The 22,884-nt window shown below is 43.5% G+C and overlaps 1 pseudogene; it reads left to right on the top strand.

Annotated features, from left to right (window-relative positions):
* Positions 1 to 16,327: 16,327 nt before the first annotated feature.
* LOC128052126 (zinc finger and BTB domain-containing protein 21-like) lies at positions 16,328 to 18,346 on the top strand (annotated as a pseudogene).
* Positions 18,347 to 22,884: the final 4,538 nt, after the last annotated feature.

The following is a 22,884-nucleotide window of genomic DNA, read 5'->3' as shown; positions in this document are numbered from 1 at the left end:
TTTATAAAGAGGGGCATAGTCAACTTGCGGTTTAGAGCCTGCAGCTCTGTTGTGCTAGCTCAGCTCACACACCACTCTGCAGTCACTCTCTGTGTGGCTGTGGGCACATTATTTAACCTGTGCTCCTGTATTTCCTCATCTTTAGACCATTTGGTGTTATGCTATTGGCTTCATACAGTTTTTGTAAGTATTAAATGCTATTACACTCAGAAAAAGTACCTTACAAATAGTGTATACTCAGTAACTATTTGTTATTTTTAACAGCATGCTGCAACCCTATAGACTGTAGCCTGCCAAGCTCCTCTGTCCATGGGGATTCTCCAGGCAAGAATACTGGAGTGGGTTGCCATGCCCTCCTTCAGGGGATCTCCCCAACCTCAGGGATCAAACCCACATCTCATATATCCTGCATTAGCAGGCAGGTTCTTTACCACTAGTGCTACCTGGGATGCCCTTTTTTAATAACATGGTAAAGCCCAACATTCTGAAAACTAAGATCATGCCATCTGGTCCCATCACTTCATGGGAAATAGACGGGGAAACAGTGGAAACAGTGTCAGACTTTATTTTGTTGGGCTCCAAAATCACTGTGGATGGTGAATGCAGCCATGAAATTAAAAGACGCTTACTCCTTGAAAGGAAAGTTATGACCAACCTAGATAGCATATTCTAAAGCAGAGATATTACTTTGCCAACAAAGGTCCGTCTAGTCAAGGCTTTGGTTTTTCCAGTGGTCATGTATAGATGTGAGATTTGGACTGTGAAGAAAGCTGAGCGCCAAAGAATTGATGCTTTTGAACTGTGGTGTTGGAGAAGACTCCTCAGAGTCCCTTGGACTGCAAGGAGATCCAACCAGTCCATTCTAAAGGAAATCAGTCCTGGGTGTTCATTGGAAGGACTGATGCTAAAGCTGAAACTCTAATACTTAGGCCACCTCATGCGAAGAATTGACCCATTGGAAAAGACCCTGATGCTGGGAGGGATTGGAGGCAGGAGTAGAAGGGGACAACAGGGGATGAGATGGCTGAATGGCATCACTAACTCAATGGACATGAGTTTGGGCAAACTCTGGGAGTTGATGACGGACAGGGAGGTCTGGCGTGGTTCGATTCATGGAGTTGCAAAGAGTCGGACATGACTGAGCAACTGAACTGAACTGAACTCAAATACAATGTAATTTACATACCTACATATCTGCTTTCTTTATTCAGACTGTGAGCACCTTGGTATTGGAGAAGGGTGTCATTTAGCACTGTTAGAAAATAATATCAACAGTGATAATTTTAATAATGACAATTAGCATTAATTGAAAATGTACCATGCCCTAAGAGTTTTTCAGCGATTTTTATATAGTCTCTGGACGTCCCAGGTGGCTCAGGGGTAAAGAATCTGCCTGCCAGTGCAGAAGACGCAGGCGATGTGCATTTGATCCTGGGTTGGGAAGATCCCCTGGAGGAGGAAATGGCAACCCGTTCCTAATACTCTTGCCTGGAGAGTCCCACGGACAGAGGAGGCTGGTGGGCTGCAGTCTGTGGGGTCAGAAAGAGTCTGACATGGCTGAGCTACTGAGCAGTGACACTCCTCAGTACCTCATTTGGTCATTTTAATTCATCTTCTAAATTTTGAAAAAAACTGAGGCTTAGATATTTTAAGAGCTTTGTTCAGATGAGACAGCCTAGTGCTTGATGACGAGTTTAGGTCTGCTGCTGCTGCTGCTGCTGCTAAGTTGCTTCAGTCGTGTCCGACTCTGTGCGACCCCATAGACGGCAGCCCACCAGGCTCCCCTGTCCCTGGGATTCTCCAGGCAAGAACACTGGAGTGGGTTGCCATTTCCTTCTCCAATGCATGAAAGTGAAAAGTGAAAGTAAAGACACTCAGTTGTGTCTGGAGCTTAGGTCTACCTGGTTATAAATCCAAAGCTCTTAACCACTAGATTATTTTGTAGTAGCAAACTGCCTTTTTGAATTTGCAGCCCACAGTTCAGCATCCCACCATTAGTGAACATTTCCTAAATATTTGTAAAATTAAATGAGCTCTTAGTTTTGGGGAATGGTGATTAAACATGATTGCTTAAAATTGAATCATTTGACTACATTGAACATATTTTAACACTTGCCTCTCATCCTGATTTTTTTTTCCTTCTTCTCTCTAAAACTTGTATCTGACCCTGTCTCTCTCTCTGAAAAGTTCAATAGTTCTCCAATTCTTACTAGCTCAAGTCCAGTCTCTTAGTTTAGTGTCTTAGATTTTCATAGTTTCTTTTCATCCTATTTCAGTTTGAAAACAAAGCTGGTTGAAGAGAATGAAACGCTGAAGCCTAGTTTCAGCTTGTTATATAAATTGCCTCATTCAATTCTCAAATAAATAATACCTTATTTGCAAGGGTCGGTATTAGTACTATTTCTGTTTTACAGATGGGACAACTGAATTCATGTGGACAAAGTCCCAATACTAGAAAGCAGTGGAGTGAAATGTAAACTATGGGAACTTTTGTAAAACCAAACGTAAATTCTGGTTTTAGAGTTTGCAACCTGGATATGAAGCAGTCCTCTGCTGGTTAGATGAGAGTGCAAAGGAACCAGTTCTTAGTTTAGGAGTCAGGAATACTTCCCCAATGAAGCACGTTCAAAGAAGAATTTGATCATGAATAGGAATTCATCTGGTGGAGAAGACAAGAAATAGAATTTTAGTCAGAGACAACCATAGGTGTGAAAGCTTAGAAGAAGGAGGAGAGAGAGAGAACAGAAAGGAGAGAGAGAGAGGTGTATTCTGTCTTTAGAACAATGACTAAAGACTAACACCCATTTCATTGGGTGTTAATGAAATCACCCAATATACATTTTAATATTTTAATTGAAGCTTTTTTCTCCCTAATATTTATCTCTTGATTGAAATGTGACATGCACAGGGAAAATACATGCCCATATAGACAACACTCTATTTAACAATCTCAGTGTGGCCTCAAAATTGTTTGTTAAATTCATATCACTTTTAAGTGGAAGCCAGCTGCGATGGTTCACAGAGGGGATGCTGTTACTCCTTTTTATTTGATGAAATAATCTGAGTCATCTTTCTCTGTATCTTTCCAACACTCTGGCCTCTGTGATCTCACAGCCACCACTTCACCCCTTGTCCCTTTTAGATCTGGCTCCCTTCCTGACATCCCCTAACATTTATGCTCCACTGAGACAGAAAGATACAAATTCAGCTCCAGCAGAAAGCACCAATATGGAACTAGAACAACATTTCCGTTAAACAGATTGAGTGTTGCCTGGTCTGGGACTTGCAAATGCATCTGTTCAACCAGGCTTTTTGTTGAATTAAAATTTACTGAAGCCAAGTCAGCAAAATTTGGTGATGTTGGGCCTTCCACAGGGATGAGGAAACTGCATTGCTAAACAGAAGCTTTCATTGGGTGATTTTCACTGAAAGGTTTATTTGTGGCTTCATATGCAAAAAAAAAATTCATCATATAGATATATTTAGTATCACTAATTATATTTCAATAATGGTCAGTCAAAACTTACCCAAAGCAGCTATGAACTAATTACAAGTAGCACTCAATCGGTTGCTTACTGAACAACATCACTCTGGTAGGTTTTAAGAGAAGCTGTGCCCCTGAATTTGCCCTGCTTCCCATATGGATGAATCTCTCCTCCAGGAACATTCTTGGCTTCTTTAAGGAACCTTTATTCTAAGACTCTCACAGAGGATAAGTGAGTCATTGACTGTTGGATAGCAGAGGTTGGCCTATGTTTCTCAAATATTTAGAAATGATTTATTCAGTTCAGCTCAGTTCAGTCACTCAGTTGTGTCCGACTCTTTGCAACCCCATGAATCGCAGCACGCCAGGCCTCCCTGTCCATCACCAATTCCCGGAGTTCACTCAGACTCACGTCCACCGAGTCAGTGATGCCATCCAGACATCTCATCCTCTGTCGTCCCCTTCTCCTCCTGCCCCCAATCCCTCCCAGCATCAAAGTCTTTTCCAATGAGTCAACTCTTCACATGAGGTGGCCAAAGTACTGGACTTTCAGCTTTAGCATCATTCCTTCTAAAGAAATTCCAGGGTTGTTCTCCTTCAGAATGGACTCGTTGAATCTCCTTGCAGTCCAAGGGACTCTCAAGAGTCTTCTCCAACACCACAGTTCAAAAGCATCAATTCTTTGGCGCTCAACCTTCTTCACAGTTCAACTCTCACATCCATACATGACCACAGGAAAAACCATAGCCTTGACTGAAACTGAACTGAACTGAAAGTTCCTTCAATCGTGTCCGACTCTGTGCGACCCCAGAGATGGCAGCCCACCAGGCTCCCCCGTCCCTGGGATTCTCCAGGCAAGAACACTGGAGTGGGCCGCCATTTTCTTCTCCAATGCATGAAAGTAAAAAGTGAAAGTGAAGTCACTCAGTCATGTCTGCTGTTCGTGACCCCATGGACTGCAGCCTACCAGGCTCCCCCATCCATGGGATTTTCCAGGCAAGAGTACTGGAGTGGGGTGCCATTGCCTTCTCTGAGCCTTGACGAGACGGACCTTAATCGGCAAAATAATGTCTCTGCTTTTGAATATGCTATCTAGGTTGGTCATAACTTTTCTTCCAAGGAGTAAGCGTCTTTTAATTTCATGGCTGCAATCACCATCTGCAGTGATTTTGGAGCCCAAAAAAATAAAGTCTAACACTGTTTCCACTGTTTCCCCATCTATTTCCCATGAAGTGATGGGACCAGATGCCATGATTTATTAAGTTAGTAAATATCAAGAATTTACTCTGCTCTCCTCTCCACCCAGTGATCTTGAAGGCAGTGACAGCAGATCACTTGCCCTCTAGACAGCATTCCAGGACCTGGGGAGGGTGGCGAAGTATAGCGATGGGCTTTAGCAAGTTCGTTTATCCTCACGTTTAAACTAAACCATGTTGTTCACAAATTTGAAGAGTAATAAATGTAGTATTTTATCTTAAACCAAATGATTCCTGGATCTATTTTTCCCTCATGCCAGAATTAGGCAAATCTCATAGACTATAAATGTATCACAGAATACTATGCATATATAATATACACACATATAGTATATATAATAAAACATACAATATATAGATACACATGCATCTTACAGTTATAATGAGGATAAAATTATATATATATATGTATGCGTATATGTATATGTGTATTGTTATACATAGTATATAGACTATATAATGAATATAACTTTGAATATGCACTTATGAATATAAATTTTAATATGCATTTTGACCTTCAAGTGAACAGTGAAATTGCTCAGTCGGGTCTGACTCTGTGATCCCATGGACTATAGCCTACCAGGTTCCTCCATCCATGGAATTTTCCAGGCAAAAGTACTGGAGTGGGTTGTCATTTCCTTCTCCAGGGGATCTTCCTGACCCAGGGATTGAACCCAGGTCTCCCACGTTGCAGTCAGACACTTTACCGTCTGAGCTACTGGTAAGATTGAATAAATTATAATAACTATAAGATAATACATATTGTCATCCTTTTATGAAGATCACTGCTGAAACTAAGGGACCCAAAGGAACTTACTTGCAGTTGTGCAGTCAGCTAACATTCAAATCTGCATTTGTCTAAATTCAAAGTTTATGCTCATAACCAATCAAATCACTTCTTAGCAATTACTTGGCATCTTTTGGAAGTTTGACTGAACATATGGATATGGGAAACTGGATCTAAATTTTGACTCTTCTACTGACTATGTGACTTTTAAACCATGAGATCTTGGGTAAGTTCTACGTAGAAGAAAGCAAAGTGAAGAGAAAACCATCCCTGGAGGCCCTCAGTAATTACCACGCATAATTTTCATACAACAGTGAGGAGTTTAGTCCAGCTTAAGAAGGAATTTTGGAGGGATGATGGTAGAGGCGCCCTAGAGAAAGTATTAGGATATAAGACTAGAAACCAAGACTGGAACTGGACTATGAAGAGTTTTGAGTTCCAGGCAAAGAACTTTAGATATTGTATTCGTTTACGAGTAGTTAGTAATAACAAAACAGATGTTATTCACTATTATTTGTAAAATACTGTTAGGGTTTTTACATATTGCCCCTAATTTTTAAGACCACCTTAAAATATAACGGTAATTATTCTCACATTATTGGGAGGGATGGCGAGAGGGGATTGGGACTTCTCTAAGAATTTCTGAAGACCTGACCAAAGAGCAATCATATGATTTGAGGATATGAAATGGCTTTGTGAGAACTGAGAACTCTGAGGTCAACCTTGAAAAACTGGAAGCATTTGCATGTGAGAATATGAAAAGAATGTGCTCCCCAGGCTAAGGGAACAACCTCAAAGGAAGCATGGGAATAAAAAATTAATAACGCACCTGAGAGTTTGGGGAGGGCAGCAACCTAATGTGTAACCCTGAAATTTCTTTGTAAGGTGAACTCAAAGAAGAGAACTGGCACGAGCATATTATTCTAAGTCGGTATGCATCTCTTCTCCCCCTCTTGAAGTCTAGGCTCCATGGAGGAATTTCGAGGTTTCCTATTACTGAATTGGATGAACATCTTACAAAACAGCTGTCTCTTTATCAAAAGACAACATAACATTAATTTCTCATCGGTCTTGGGAACTCATGTAAAATGTATGGGCTGATTTTTAATTTTCTCTAGTGCAGGTGGCATGCCGTGGTGGGGGTGGGGGTGTGGAGCAGAGGGAGTCTGTAGCAGAATCAGTTAAGTCACGCAGACCTACGCATCGAATGACCTTGCTTGCATGCCAAACTTCAGGTGGAACAATAATGAGAACGTAGCAGAACTAATCAATTTGGAACAGGGCCCATTCTCTCCACCACCAGGGCCACTTAGAATGCAGGCAGTGTCCTTAAACCTTCCTCAAGCTTGCCCTTTGAACATAAACACAAGCTTGCTGTTACATAACTCAACAGAAAACGTAGGTTTACCATCCAAAATAGAAGCAGAATTGGCCTCCATGCTGATGTAACCATTTTTCCCTCTTTGATAACCTTTTTTCTTCTTCAACATCTCCCCTGTTTCCCCCCAGATCTTATGACATATTTAGGGCATCCTACTAAGGCTACCTCTATTCCCTTGATGATCCCCAGAATCCAAGAAAACTTCATGGGTTCTTCTAGGAGAACATTTGTGTGATCTCTCTGAACAATTACCAAGTTTCCCTGAGCTTTATCTTACTCATCTGTGAAACAGAGACAACACAGTCAAGGTTTCTGTAATATTAAAGGGGAAAATGGGCAGCAAGCCCACTGAAGACAAACCTTTAACCTTTTGGCACAGACATACTTGCTATGAAACATAGCTTTCATACTAACTTGTTAATCCTAGGCAAGTTTCTTAATCTTTTTGAGCTTGATTTTGCCTTTTAGAAAATAAAAATAAATACACCTATCTCTTGAAACTGCTGTGGAGATTAACTGATATCATTCATGATATAAATATTTAGTTAGTTGTTATTCATCTCTGTAATGTCCATAGCTCTTTACAGAGTACATATTACTTACACACTATTGGAATTAGCGAATGAAAAAAAAAATAATTCAATAACCATAAATGCAGGCCAAAAGTCTGACATCTGGCAGTTTCTTTTAATATATACTATTTCATCTGTGTTGTAGATAAATGTATTTCTCACCCACACGGATGCTTTTATCATCCATTCCATGGGAAGAAGCCCGGGAGACTCTGTCTCTCTTAAACTTCTGGAACCAGGAGGCTTAGGTTACTAATCCCTGGTAGTTAGACGGTGTCTGTGGCTCAATCGAAGACACGGCTCAACCATGCCCAGAGAGCTACTGAGAAGAGCATGATTGTTCCCAAGATCTGCTAGGAATACGAAGCAGATTTTAAATAGAGAAGCTTCTCTGCTTCAGGACTTTCAAACCATGACATTTCTAGATAGAGACCAAATAAAAACACATAATGCCTTTGTCTGCCACTGACAGTTGGTGTGGCAGCCTACACAGTGTCAGACAGGGCTGGGAACAAAAGAATCTAACAATGGTAACATTTTCAAACATCACAGTGTTCGACAGAGGAGTCCTAGCCCTTGTAAATTCTCTGGCTCACACACAGACACACAGATTGGTGTCACACTCTGGATTTGTGTCAGAATAGTCAGGTCTCCATCATGGGCAAACAACCACTACACATGCTTTTGCAGTTGTGTTTTTCTGAACTATTTTGTACTCTTGTTAATTCAAGGAATAATAATGAGTTTTAAGAGGCTGAGAGGCCTCCTAAACACTAACACAGTTAGGAGCTGTGAGACAAAAGAAACACCTAATCCAATCGCTTGAGGAGAAAGAGACCAGTATATCCTGAGTGTCTCCTAAGCCACTCTGAGGTGGGTTATGTTTCATGTTTTTTTCACAGTTATTTCCTGTGATTCTCGCAAAAGCTCCATGAGGTCAGAGTCTTTATTTATATTTTATAAATGAATATTCAGATGCTCAAAACTTAGATTACTAATGATTCAACGTTTTGGGATTTGCTGACCAAGCTTAAGTTGCAATGCCCATAAAGATACATTTTTCTAAGGATGGTGGTTCTGCTAGTTGGAAGACCCATTGCTTAGCTGAACGACCTCAATAACTTTGGGTAAGCACTGTTAAAAGTAGGCACTAGTTCAGAGCCAAATCATGATGTCTCATAAAGAAAAAGATAATTTAAAATGCGTAGAGAGAAATACTCGGGAGGAGAGCTCTAAGTCAATTAGAACAACCTTCACATGCATTAAGAGGAGGAGAAGAGACTCCCACGATAAAATGGGTAAAGGATTTCAGAGAATTCATATCTTTACATGAGGGAATTGCCAAATTGTTTGCTTAGAGATATGATGTAATCTCCTCCCTGCCCATTTTTCCCTATGACACTTTTAATAAAATATGTGTTGCTCACCAAAGCTCCAGTGCAAGTGAGTGAGTCAACTGATTTTAAAGAGGGGTAGGTTTCTGCATCTAGCTGGGATGCAAGATGAACCAGACGAGAAGCACATGTCACAACGCTGACGTGTGGCCTCAAGTGGGTGGGGAGGCAGACATAGTGATGATGTCTGGCAAATGGTCCAGAAAAAAGAATAAAACACGCTGAGTTTAACTGAATTAAACAGGCGAAAGAAACTGTAGAATGGGAAGAAGTCAAGAATTCAATCCTAGAACAGAGAGGATATTACTTGACCACCGGATCTCTTGTTTCCTCTGTCAGTGAAATGAGATTCTTGAAGGATATGCTTTCAAAGACTCCTCTGGGTGTTTGCATCCTCTCTTTCTACAGCCACTTCAGTTTGTCTTTGCTGCTGCTGCTGAGTCACTTCAGTCGTGTCCGACTCTGTGCGACCCCATAGACGGCAGCCCACCAGGCTCCCCTGTCCCTGGCATTCTCCAGGCAAGAACACTGGAGTGGGTTGCCGTTTCCTTCTCCAATGCAAGAAAGTGAAAAGTGAAAGTGAAGTCGCTCAGTCGTGTCCTTTACACAAAGACAAAACCACTAATCTTAAGGTCTTTTCACTACTAAGCAAGACATCAGACTCTCCTCCTCTGAGGAAGTCACTATGCTTAATATTTCCAGTGTGAGTCAGAATTCTTGACTCTGTAGACCAATTCCTTGGTGCCCGAGGCTATTGGCAAAGGTTGAACAGAAGGACCGGATTACACTATGACATCAGGATCTGAAGATAAGCTGTGTGCCCTCAACTTTCTACCACATCTCGTCTCAGTTTTCAGCTCTGTTGCCACAGAGTAGCAAGACTCACAAAGAGAGCTTTGGCATGAGAAATAATACCCACTATTTTGTCTAGAAATAAACTCTTACTATTTTAATTGACTCTACATTTTATCCAATCATTCAACAAATATATTTTGAGCAACTACTATGAGCCAGACCTTATGTGAAATGCCTGAAGTAAAAGAATGAAGGAGAGAGAAATTATTTTTGCCTTGCTATGGCTTAAATCTAGTGGAAGAGACAGGCAAGAAATCAAACAATTGCGTTTCACTCTGTGGAAAGTAATGTGATGGTCAAGTGCAAGATGCTATGAGGTCGCAGAGAAGAGTTACCTTGTCCAGACTTAGGGATCAGAGAGTCTTGGTCAGAGGATATGAAGTTGAAGCAGAGATGTAAAAGATGGCTATGATTTAGCTATGGCTATGACACAGAGAGAAGAGAAGCCATTGCTGAACAAAGAAATTATCTCCTAGTGGTCCAAAGGGAAGACAGTAGGTTTGGGCATTTAGGAAACTTGAAAGAAAGATCGGTCTGGACAGACCAGAGAGCTGTCGAGGAGTACTGAGAGGGCAGGCGAGAGAAGCAGACTGTGGCCAGCCCTTGAAGTCTGTGGAAGTCACTCGAACATTTTGAACCCCTATCCTATGATCAATAGCGAGTAATTGAAGCGCTCAAGACATGGGAAGACATAATACTTTAAAGGCTCATCTTCCCTGGACTTTGAAAAAAAATATTTCATATGGCAGTAAGAGTACAAGCAGTAAAATAAGAAATGACGGCATTTGGGCCAGAGAGGTGGCGACGAGAATGGAGAAAAATAGACAGACTTGAGATATATAAAGGAAGTATATTGTGTAGGAGATTTAAGCATCTTACTTAGCTCTTGATAGTATTTTCCCGTCTTATTTCCTGGACTGTGTTGCTTAACCATATGCCAGGCTATGAAAAGGACAAGATGATAATGTCTGCTAATGATTTCTCAAGGCCAAGTGTTACTTACCTGTCTTGTCCTACAAAGGCCAACTGAATGTGTTGATACCATCATGCATTCCTTCATTCTTTCAACCCAGCATATGTTTGTTGAGTACCTACTGTATGCTAGGCAGCACTCTCAACACAGGAGACATGATGGTAGAGTGGTGAAGACACTGGTTCCACAGAATTTATGGTCCATGGGTTGCAGACAAAACAAAGTAGATGAATAAATGAAAAATGTAACCTCAGATAGTTCCATCACAGAAGGTGGTGAGATAGTGACGAGAAATAGCCAGTTCATGTGGAAGGATCAGAAAAGGTGTCCCTGAAAGAGGACATTTGAGCTAACACCTGAGTTCTGAGAAACCCACAAAAATATCTGGGTGGAGGGGTCCTAGGAGAGGGAGCAGTAAGATAAAAGGTCTTAAAGTGAGACACCCACCCTGGCCACTGTATTCACTGTCACAACCTAGTTCTCCTTGCTGCTTAATCTTGAACCTGCCCCACTTTTTCTATAAAGGATTTTGGAATGAGAGTGTGCTCAGTCGTGTCCAACTCTTTGCGATCTCATGGGCCATAGCCCGCCAGGCTCCTCTGTCCATGGAATTTTCCAGGCAAGAATACTGGAGTGGGTTGCCATTTCCTCCTCCAGGGGATCTTCCCAACCCAGGATCGAACCTATGTCTCCACGTTTCCTGCATCTCCTGCATTGCTGGAAGCCTCTTATCACATTCTAGCTGCTATACACTTTACATTTTCATCTTCTTTATTGTCTGGTGTCTATTGCCTTTGACTGGAACATAAGTTTCAAGAGGGCAAGGAGATTTCTCGGTTCTGTCCACTGCCCTCTTCCCAGCAGGTAGGAGAGTTCCTGGAACACACCTGGTGCTCAAACATTTTTGAGTTAATGCATTCAAGAGTGAATAATAAGTGCTTGAAACAGAAATCAGGGCTTGAAACAGAAATAAGGGCTTGAAACAGAAATGTGACTTGAGCTCAGGAATGCAGGTAAGTGGAATATAACATGAAATAGGGATGAGGAAATCGATCAAGCAGAACTGTGTAGACCACAGAAAAAGGGTCTAGTTTTTATTTTTAAAAACCCTCTACTAGAGAGGTTTGAGTGAAGGCATGAAGAAACTGGATTTACATTTTGAGCAGACCTCACTGAGTGCCGCGTGGAGAATGTATTTTAGAGTGTGAGGATGGAGTAGAAGCAGAGAAGTCTGCTGGAGAGTGGAGTCTGCGGTGCTCCTAAGCCCATTTCCTCAGGCTTGATGGGCTGCTCCGCGCATACTATCCTTCAAGTACAATTTGCATTATCTTTACCATAATGCATTATGGGGAATCTGCCAACTTCCTTTCTCTTGGCATGGCCAAAGGTAACAACAGCCTGGAGCCTGGTGCAGAGCTCATTTGGAGGAGCATCTTTTATGTCAAGGAAGCATAAACATCATTCAGAGATGCAGCCTTGATTAAAAATACATGGATACTCTGTGGATCTAGGCAGAAGACATATGGTCTTTGATTGTCTGGCTTTTTCACTTCGTATGAGAATATTATGGGGCTGCATTAGGGCTGAGGAGACACATTTCACTCTCTTAAACAGAGGGACCTGCATGTGCTTTTCCTTACCCTCCTGGTCCCCCATCAGCCCCCACCCCTTAGAGACTGAACAGTTCAATTAATTCCTGATTAACTCAACTTTTGATTTTTGTCGCAGGAATGTTTTCCTTTGCCTTTTCTTCTGCCCTTCCTTATGGAGATGAGGACTTGCTATACCCCAAAGATGAGGACAGCTTTCATGCCATTACTCCAGTCTTGCACAGGTGAATTAACTAATTTTTCTATGAAGCATCCACCCCACACACTTTCTGTTTTCACTTAAGCCGCACTGACCCATTCTGATGCCTTGCTCAGTTTGAGGAATGAGCCAACATGATAGTTAGAACAAACCAACCAAAAGGTTAGGTCTGAATCCTGAATTTATCATAAGCTACCTGTGAGATCCTGAGTCAAGCTCATCGGTAGCTTTGACTGACAAGTCTCTTCTGTGGTGAGGATAGGATAGTTCTTGTATTCTGTTGGGTGGTTATTGTGAAACCATGCCCTGAGGTTATACTGTATCAAGGGCTTAACACACTGCCAGGGGCATAGCAACTCCCATAGAAACTCTGGCTTCTCTTATTGCTTCAATATTTCTATATGTGCTCTACATGTATTAGATTCTTAATTAATGTTTCCCTTAAATGAACCGCTTAAGGGAAGTTATGATGCGTTATGAACTGAAGGTGCCAGTTCAGTGCCCCCTCTTTCTCTGTGATGACTTTGTGAATTGCACCAGGCTGATGTATTGTTCCTCTGCCCTTCTCTGACTTGTACAGCTGCAACCCCTTGGCTTTCATTCAGCATGGTACAGGAGTGAACACCACCGGTCGAGAGAACCGCCTGGGCTTACACTTGCAACAAGACACAAACTAAGAAGTTTACAGAAGTTACACAAGCTGCTTGAATCCAAGTTTCTTCATTTAGAAAATTAGGATAATAATGTCACTTAGTATATAGAGTTGCTATGTGTATTAAATGAATAATACATATAAAACCCTTAGCATAGAAACTGGATTAATATAAGTGATCAGTAAGTATTCTCATCATCATTATCATCCTTATTATTATCATTATCATCATTGTTATTTTTCTCCCTGATAGCTCTTGTGTAGACACGAAGACATGTGTTGTGTTTTATACGTTTGCATTCACTCTTAGAGATCATTGCATTTCTAATATGTGTAATATTCTTGGGGAAACACTAGCCATGTTCTGCTATCCGTGACTGATTGAGGCCGGCCTAGAGTGATCAGCCATGGGGCTTTCCCTGGGATGGTCCTGGAATTAACACCGGATGTGCTGTATTCTGGATAATTTCTAAATTCTGAGCAAACTAGGATTGTTAGTCACTCTGGCAGACTGGAAAAGATTAGCACTTACAACTGACCTGTAAAGGAAGGGGCTTAGGAGGATGGTGGCAATTAAAGACTCAAATGTGTAAGAGCTGATCAGCACTGGTTTATTGGGAAAGCAGAAGGTAGAAGGGTCATGGTAACAGAGAACCGTATACTAGGTAAAACCCTGACACTAGGAAGTGAAGTGAAAGTCGCTCAGTCGTATCCAACTCTTTGTGACCCCATGAACTGTACAGTCCATGGAATTCTTCAGGCCAACTGAAGTGGGTAGCTGTTTCCTTCTCCAGGGGATCTTCCCAACCCAGGGACTGAATTCAGGTCTGCATTGCAGGCAAATTCTTTACCAGCTGAGTCACCAGGGAAGCCCCGACACTAGGAACATAAAGCAGATAATTGGGTTTGTCCTGGAAAGGGCAGAGGAGTCAGGGGACCTTTGCTTGCTGAACACTGCATCCTTACATATGTGAAATTATGTCCTTATTTTATAAACCCATCACTCCAAACCAATCAATAACAAAATATTAATTGAGCAGATATTATACACCAGGCTTTTGTTCTGCACTTCACGTGATCTCATTCTCTTTCCTTATCAATCCAATAAAACACATTTTAGAATATTGATTTTTTGTTTATTTTTAATTATTTTATTTTATTTTACTTTACTTTACAATACTGTGTTGGTTTTGCCATACATCAACATGAATCTGCCATGGGTGTGCACATGCTCCCAATCCTGAGGCCCCCTCCCACCTCCCTGATTTTGTAGATCAGATTCTCCAGAGGTGAGACCCAAGCATCAGTCTCTTTTCAAGCTCCCCAAGGCCTCTAGAAATTCTAATTTAATTGATCTGGTGTGCACCATGGGCTTTGGGCTTTTAAAATATTCCCAAGTACAGCAGGTTGAATAGCATTCCCCTAAATTTATATTTTCCTGGAGTCCCAAAATGTGACCTTATTTGACAATAAACTCTTTGCAATGGCTTTTCTTTTGCTAAGATGCAGATGTTTTACTTTGCAAATGGAAAGATAAGGTCATATTGGATTGTTCTCTAGTTGCTAAGCCATATTTGACTCTTTGGGACCCTGTGGACTGCAGCCTGTTAGGCTCCTTTGTCCATGGGATTTCCCAGGCAAGAACACTGGAACAGGTTGCCATCTCCTTTTCCTGGGAATCTTCCTGACTCCAGAATCAAACCCACATCTCCTATTTGGCAGGCAGATCCTTTACCTCTGAGTCACATGGGGAGTTAGAAGTGCAAGAGAACCAATTTTCACTGTTTTAAGACACCCAGTTTGTGGGAATTGGTTATGGTAGCCACAGGGAACTCATATAACAGGTAATTCTGTTTCGCAGCCAAATTTGAGAACTGTTCTAGTTAGCTTATCCCCAATCATAATAGGTCATCTTGACTTCAACTTCTTCATTCAGGTCATTAATCCCCTCTACAATGCCTCTCACAGCTGTCCTCAAAAGAGTAGAATTCTTACACAATTTTGAAAGGGAATTTATGGGTTTCTAGGTTGGACCCTCCCACACTAGCTACTTTTTAAAGACTTCATATGACCCTCTGAGGGCACCAGGGACACTCACCCTTCAGGGACCATGTACCCGATTCAGGTCTGTCATTTTAATGTGTTCGCCTTCCTTTTAAAATATTCCCTCTATGAGAATTCCAAAGGGAAGATTTTCAAAGAGAAAAGCACAATCATTACAGTTGAGAAACTGCTCTTGAAACTTATTAGCTCGTGACTCATACTCCTGAAAGGAGCTAATACCTTAATTTCATATTTCTCTGCTCAAATGCAGACCAAGGCGTAAACTGAAATGAAACTTTACACTAATGGCTTCTTAATTATACCCATCTAAAAGCAATTACCTGAGTTTTAGCAGATACAAAGTTAGGGTTGATGGGACCAGCAGATGAGAAATAAGATGAAAGGTCATCTGCGAAAAAAGATCAACGGAGAGAAGATAAAACACAGTGAGGAGAGAGGAGAAAGACATCCAGAGATAAGTAAAGGCTGATAAATTCCTAATAATAGTACTGCCTGATTTCTAAAACAGGCTTGCCCCTTTCTCCCCTAACTGTTAGAAATGAGGCTAAAGAAGAAACACTTTATTTCAAGGTAGAAACTGACTAGATGTGAGACTTTGATACCTGGACTACAATTACTTTATGCCATGCTTTGAGCCAAAATTTGCTAAATTGTAGAAGCAGGATTCTAAGGCAAAAGCAACTGAACATTCTTCGTATGTTTTCCATTAAATAGGAGCATGTATCGCATGAGCTCAGTTTGCAAGGCCACACAGAGCCTTGTGTGTGCACATGTGCATGTAACACGTGTGTGCACGTGTGTGCACTGACACAGAAGGTCATTCAGCAGACTGTTCAGATGTCGTCTTTTGAGTGGGAGACCCTGATGGCACTTTGCTTTATGCCATATGCTTTTCTATTCTGTTTAGATTCTTTGCAATTATCTTATATTCATTATAGACAAAAGAGAAACACTAAAAGTAAAAATCAGATACGAATAAGCCAATCTAGTGGAAAAAACAAGTTAAGTTGATTGTGTTTCTCTCCATTTGAGCTGACATGGATTCTAGAAGCAGGAGTGAAAGGCTTCTACAGATAACATCAGGTCTCAAACTGAGACCCATGGTTTGGAATACATCAGGCGCCAGCGCCCTGCTTCCCAAAGGCGTGGCCGTGGAGTCCGGGGCCGCCTGTCCTGTCCCTGAGGGGCTCGCCCAAGACGCCCTTCCCGCTGAAGGAGGCGGGCCGGGGCAGCGGGCCGGGCGAGGACCGGAAGCTGCTGTTATTACTCTAGGCTGGGGCTGGTCATCCCAGCCGGGGCGCCGGCGCACGGGGCCCAGGGTGTGGACCGCAGCGGCCTGCTTGTCAAGAGCCTCCTGCGCCGGTCGCTGTCCATGGACAGCCAAGTCCCCGTGTGCACGCCCACGGCCGAGCTGCAGCCTCCCCCAGGCGCGGGCTCGGGCGATGTGGCGGGCAGCGTGCTCCGCGCCTTCTCTTCTGAGGCCGCCCTCCAAGGACCGGGGCGATACGGCGGCCCCCGGCGCCCGGGCCCCTGCCCCGCAGCCTCACCGCCTCAGGTCCTTCAGCGCCTCTCAGCCGGCTGAGCGGCCGGGGGCGCCCCCGGGGCCGGAGGTGCGGGTCAAGGCCGAGCCGCGCTGCCCCCCGGAGCCATGCGACATCGTTCGCGTCACCGTGGGGGATGCCGCGGCCGCCACGAGAGACCTGGCCCTACAGACAGAAGATGACCGGAAAGATCCCAGCAGACTCCCGGCCAAGAGGCGGTTCCAGACCGACAGGAGGCTGCCGGCCAAGCAGCCCAAAGCTGAGAGCCCAGGCTCCCCGGGCTCGGGAGACCCCCGCGAGGAGGGCTCGAGCCCATCTGCTCTCCAGGCCGACTTCCCAGGCTCTGACTTGAACACAGATGAATTTGGTGAGTTGGAGGGCACGAGACCAAACAAAAAGTTCAAATGCAAACATTGCCTTAGTATCTTTAGATCCAAGGCGGGCCTGCACCGGCACGTGCTCATGCACCACAACCCCGAGAAGCCGTTCGCCTGCGACATCTGCCACAAGCGCTTTCACACCAACTTCAAAGTGTGGACGTACTGCCAGACGCGCGCAGCGCGGTGTGGCGAAAAATCCAGCTCCGGCCGCCAGCTCCCACGCTGTCCTGGACGAGAAGTTCCAGAGGAAGCTCCTTGGTATTGTGCGAGAGCTGGAGATCAAGAAGGCGCTGATCCTGAAGCTGCGGCGCGGCCGGCCCGGCTTCCACGGCCCTGGCGGCTCGCCAGCGCAGGTCCTCAAGCGGGGCCTGCGCTCCCGCGCCAAGGGCGCGTATGTGTGCACGGCCTGCGGGAAGGCCTACCGCTTCCTCTCCCAGCTCAAGCACCACATGAGGATGCACCTGGGGGAGAAGGCCTTTGGGGCTACCAGGGCCGCGCGGCCCAGGGAGCGCGTGGCCACCCCGGCCTGACCTCAACGGCGAGGCCACCGGCCCTGCCCGGCCCCCTGTCCCGCCCGAGCCTGTCCAGAGGCGACCCCGCGGGGGCCGGCCGCAGCCCTGATCCTGTGAACTTTGACTCCGAAGACTCCACCTGCCTCCCCGAGGACCTCAGCCTCTCCAAGCCGCTGAAGATCCAGGTCAAAGAGGAGCCAGCGGAGGAGGCCGAGGAGCAGAAGTGCGGCAAGACCTTCCCGGCACCTAAGCAGCTGGAGCGGCACCAGGAGCGGCTGTGCTCCGTGAAGCCCTTCACCTGCCACATCTGCAACAAGGCTTTCCGCACCAACTTCCGGCTCTGGAGCCACTTCCAGCCCCACATGGCCCAGGCCTCTGAGGACCCTGTGCACCAGGACCCCGAGGCTGGCCCGGGGCCCCGCCGGCTCCCCGTCGCCGCCCCCGCTGCCCCCTCCGCTTCCCAAGATCCAGCCCCTGGAGCCCAGCAGCCCCACAGGCCTGCCCGAAACCCCCACTCCCACCGCCGACAAGCTGTTCGCGCCCTGAGAGTCAGACACGCTGTTCTAGCACGCACCCACCACCCTCTCTCCGCCATCACTTTTAAAAGACGCTTCACGTGTAAGCTCTGCCACAGGACATTTAAGACAGCCTTCAGCCTCTGGAGCCACTAGCAGACCCAAAATTGAAAGACTTCTCAGCCCCTGGAGACAAGCGCTGGTCTCCAGGCTTCAGCCCGAATCGTGAACTGTGTCAGAAGAAACAACATATTTTTAAAAAAAGAATAATAAAGGTTGCAATGGCACACCGCTGCTCCTAAACTAGACTGAAATTCCTTTCATTTATTCAGTTTTTTTTGAGGCCCTCATATTTGACAAGCTTATGGTTGTCACCAGAGAGAAAAATAGCACTACAATGATACCCAACTTCAGAAATATACAACTAGCAAAACTGACATGAAATAAAACCAAAGACCACAATATCTGACAAGTATCAAAGCAAGAAGTAGAAAGTCATCTCATTGTGCAATAAAGAAAACAAGGACCAGGGCTTTTATAAGTAAATTATAGTTAGTAAATTCCTAATAGGACTTATTCAGACAGACCCTACCTAATTCCTTAACTTTCAAATTATAGAAAATATAACTCAAATGGACATAAGCAATAAAGGTCTTTTTTTTTTAATCATTGCTCTTTGGTCTGTTTTTTTTTTTTTTTGGTAGCTTGGTAATTAAAAACTATCCACTCGATTTTCCATCTGCCCCAAATAATTTTTTCCTCCTCAGATAATCAGACCTAGTCATTCAGTTATATCTTACCTTTTAATTCTCAGAGTAAATGGCATCTCCCCAGAAATGCATGATCACACATACAAAGTGGCTCAGTGGTAAAGAATCCATTGTCAAGCAGGAGACAGGTTTGATGCCTGGGTCAGGAAGATCACCTGGGGAAGGAAATGGCAACCCACTCCAGTATTCGTGCCTGGAACATTCCATGGACAGAGGAGCCTGGTGGGGTATATAGTCCATGGGGTCACAAAGAGTGAGACACGATTGAGTACACACGTGCTGTAAGATTAGAGTGTCTTCTAATCACATTATTCTGTGTTACGAGTTGAATTGCATCCCCTCCCTCCCACCCCAGAATGATAATTTGTTAAAGTCTAAACCCCCATTGCCTCAGAATGTGATTTAATTTGGAAATAGAGTTTTTTTTGCAGATATAGTTAGTTAAATGGCCATAAGAGTAGCACAAGAGTGTGCCCTTACCCAGCATGGTTGGTGTCTTTATGAAAAGGGTGACTTTGGACACAGAGGCGTATATACACAGGGAGAAGGCAGTGTGAAGATATAGGAGAAAACACCATGCAAGGATGCAGGCAGAAACTGCGGTAATGTATCTGTAGCCAAGCAATGCCAAGATGCCAGCACATCGCCAGGAGGTGGGAGGGAGGCCTGGGGCAGATTCTGTCCCGCAGCCCTCAGGAGGGCCGGGTCTGCCAACATGTAGACCTAAGACTTCTAATGCTCAGAATAGTGAGGCAAAAATGTCTGTGGTTTAAGACCTCTGGCTGGCGGTTCTTGATTATGGTAGCCCTGGAAAATGAATATGCTCTATTTCAGCTTTATCATTCTACCTCTCTTTTTGTTTGCTTCGTTGTTAGTTTTGATCCTTTTCTTCTTACACTGGACTATGGGAACCTCTTGTTTGATGCTATTGCTGGTTTTAGACCATTGGCTCCCATATACTAAATGCTCAACAAATGTTTTTGGAAACAATAGAGTTTATTGACTCACCCAGCTTAAGAAAAGGCTGCACATATAATTTTAGGCAAGGTTTGATCAAACAACTTGATGAAGTCACCAAGGTCTATAGTCTCTCTCTCTTTCTTTCTGTCTCACTGAGGTGTCAGCTTCATCCTAGGTCCAAGTTCTCTAGAACAAGTCAGATGACTCCTGTTCATCTCAGACTCCATCACTCAGCATTTTCAACTATAAGCAAAGTAAGTCTCCAAAAATTAGAAAAAAATTCAAATGATTCTGGATGGCAACAGATGAGATGGGTATTTTCTCCTTGGGGTTTCATGGTCCACACTTAAAAACAGCAGAAGAGAAAGAAGGCACTTCTCTGTTGACACAAAGGAAGATATTGACCCAATTCTCACTTGTCCTCATGGACCCAAATTGTGCAAGTCACGGGCGTATCCCTGGTCCACTGACCACACTAGTACAGCCAGGAGCTTGGGATGGGCAAGGTTACACTGATAAACTAAAGCTGTGGACACTGGGGGTGGGGTCGTGCCTGTGGTTGCTCATGTCCGACTCTTTGTGGCCCCATGGACTGCAGCCCGACAGGCTCCTCTGTCCATGGAATTTTCCAAGCAAGAATGCTGGAGTGGATTGCTATTTCCTTCTATAGGGGATCTTCCTGACTCATGAATCAAATCCACATCTCTTGTATCTCCTCCATTCGCAGGCAGGGTCTTTACCACTGTGCCAACACCTGGAAAGCCTGGGAGTGGGGTCTCTGGCACCCAAAACTGAAGGACTTCATAGGGAGGGAAAAAGGGGAGTTGGAGGCTGACACACAGCCCCAAACACTCACCACATTGTCCAAATATAGAAAGATATTTTAAACTTTTAGAGCCACTGGCCTCCACCGGCATTACCTAACAGGGACAAACAGGTACTATGTCTGAATTAATGTCTTTGCTTTCTTGTTCTTCCAAAAATCTTTCAGACTCAACTGTTTTGTTTGCTCTACGTAACTCAAATTCACATTAAACTGACATTTGCATTACTCACACTCTTTTTTGTTTCCAAAATGATGACTCACTACATGGATCTGAATGGCTTCAAAAGATTTTCCATACCTCAAAAGCACCCAGCTGACCCTTTAAAGATAGAGAGCCTATTTAAAAATAGACAGATTCCTGAATATGGGTCTTAGTATATAAACCAATCATTAAACATGGTGCTATCTATAATTCAGAAAGAGAGAAGGCAGAACATTTCTACAAATTTATTTTTGTTATTGTTGTGGAGGGAGGATTATTCCCTTCACCAATTGGTTTCATGTTTTTTTTTTTCCTTTTAGTTTTCTTGATTGATGCTCTGGGTAAAAGCTTCAAATGAACCAAATTTCTGCTAAAAGCTGTACTTATGTGATTCTCTCAAACCACTAGCATTTAAAGGCAAGAACACACTGGTTTCTAGGGTATAAAATAAAAGGATTTAAGAACACAATTAGTTACTCGTTCCAGCAATTAGAGCTGAGTTTAATTACAAACTAACCTCTTGATAGACCATTTGACAGTCAGCGCAAAGTGAGAGAAAGACATCAGAAAACTGCTAGGAGCAGCAGCAAAAGAACTTTTCCACGCATTTATTTTTGTTTCCATGCTCTTCGCGCCTGGCCTTGCGTGTATGAGGGTAAGGTAACAGATTTTGTTCTTGAGAATGGATTATCTTTTAACTTAGCAACAGGGTTGCTTTCTCTCCCACCTATCTGAGAGCCAAGTTGGGATCCTGGATTCATTTCTCATCTCACACTAATGTACCCAGTGTGTTTCCTCTCCAGCCCCAGAGATATGTCTGTTTTCCTAGTGGTGAGGAGGGCACCCAGGGTGTTCACAACTGAAAATGTTAAAGCACAATGGAGTTTAAAGATCATCTGATCCAGTTCAAAAGTATTACAGACACACACACCTGAGTTCTGGAGAGGTTGTGACTCACCCGAGGGCAGCAGGGTGGGACTGATCTGAGACCTCAACCTGGGATTCTAGAGGTTAAGTGGAACATATGCCACTCTTTGGAACAAAGTAAAGGTTTATGCTTCCTGTAGTTGCATTGGAGTAATTTATTGTCTTCTTGTTAGCATTTCCAAAAATGGAGCCCTCAGAAAGATAAATAAGAGGCCATTCTTTCAACGCTGCATTTTTCCCCTTAAGTACCAGAACTCAGATCCATTTACTGGGTGTGCTACACTGATGTGGCTTTATGCACAGCCGTGCTGGCCCTGTGCTCAGAGCCAATTACATTAGAGGCAGAGCCGAGCTAAGTGGGAGAAAGCGTGTGGTTAAGAATTAGGAGCATTGGCACCAAGCCCTATTCTGCTATTTACTAGCCGTAAGTAAGCCTTCTCACCTGAATCATTTTACATTCCTTTCCTTCTGAATGGGAAACATATTTTTTTTTTTTTTTACCCAATATTGCTCCTATTCAGCAAATATTATTGAGTACCTACTATGTGCCAGAAACTATACCAGGTTCCATCATAGCAATATGGTAGAAACCAAAGCCCCTGATCTCACAGAGCTTATGTTACAACCTGGAAAGGCCTCTAACAAGATGGATGTTTAAACAGAGAGATGAAAAAAGTAAAGGAAACTGTCATGTGACAGCTCAGAAGAGAAGCACGCAAAACTTAGGGCTGAGCAAATTTCCTGAGCCATGTCTGACCTAGTGCAAGAAAGCCACACTTTGTATAAGGATCAAATGTTTAGCATCTGAAATAATAAGGAGAAAGCTGTAAATTTCTGTGCTAATATACTGTGATACTTTTATCAGCGGGAACCACATTCTTGTTAAGAGGACAGGTGAGTGAGTTACCGTTTTCAGAATTTTTCCTGATTTTCTAAAATCAATGCATAATATTATCATAATTTATTTCTTTAAAAAGATATTAAATTATAAAATTTGGATCCAGTAAACACTGTATGAGACAGT

Source organism: Budorcas taxicolor, chromosome 8 (genome assembly GCF_023091745.1).
Source record: "Budorcas taxicolor isolate Tak-1 chromosome 8, Takin1.1, whole genome shotgun sequence".
In the NCBI taxonomy this organism is placed as follows: Eukaryota; Metazoa; Chordata; class Mammalia; order Artiodactyla; family Bovidae; genus Budorcas; species Budorcas taxicolor.
Note: the sequence above shows the minus strand (reverse complement) of the source record. Positions and strands in the feature narration are given on the sequence as shown.